An 853-nucleotide genomic window follows, 5' to 3' on the forward strand; every position below is an offset into this window, starting at 1 on the left:
TATCATGTCCTTGTTGATGGCTTCATCATTCTTTGTTGGCTCAGTGTCATTATGCTCGGTTGCCCCTTGGTTACCATCTGTTAACACTTTTCCACTTCTTAGTTGCACGACCTTGCATTCGTCCTTTGGGTTGGGAATGGTGTCACTAGGTAGTGAACTTGATGGCTTCTCAACAGAAATCTGTTTGGAGATTTGCCCAATTTGCCTTTCTAAGTTCTTCATGGAAGCTTCTTGATTCTTTGTTGTCAATTCTTGGTTCTTCATCATCTTTTCCATAAGCATTTCTAGATTAGTGATCCTCTGAGAGTCTTGTGAGGTTGGTTGGTTTTGGGTTGTTGATGGATGATGATAGGTGTTTTGGTTAGTTGGGTGGTTATTGGGTGGATAATGGTTAGAGTTGGGATAAGTGTTTTGTGGTTTTCTGTACGTGTTTTGGTTAGTGGTTGGCTGGTTGTTGTGGTTTGTGTTTTTCCAATTGTTTTGAGTTGAGTTCCTTTGCCATGGCTGCTGAATTTGATTGTGGTTGTCTCCCCATCTGAGGTGGGATGGTTCTTCCAAGAAGGATTGTAAGTATCTCCATAGACTTCATTAGTTCCAGGATTTTGGTTGTGCATGTATTGGACTTGCTCTTGCTGTTGCTCCTCTTGAATTTCTTCATTTTGCCCCCAAGTAGTTGATGGTTGGCTTGTGGCACTAACTGATGCAACTCGCAGGCCATCAATTCTTTTGGCCATTTCCTCAAATTGTTGCTGAATCTGCTGCTGCATCATTTTGTTTTGAGCTAAGATTGAATCCACTCCTTCCAACTCCATTACTCCTCTCCTATGTGATGGTTGGCGTTGCCTTTGGTGAG

This window comes from Arachis duranensis, chromosome 6 (genome assembly GCF_000817695.3).
Source record: "Arachis duranensis cultivar V14167 chromosome 6, aradu.V14167.gnm2.J7QH, whole genome shotgun sequence".
Lineage (NCBI taxonomy): Eukaryota > Viridiplantae > Streptophyta > Magnoliopsida > Fabales > Fabaceae > Arachis > Arachis duranensis.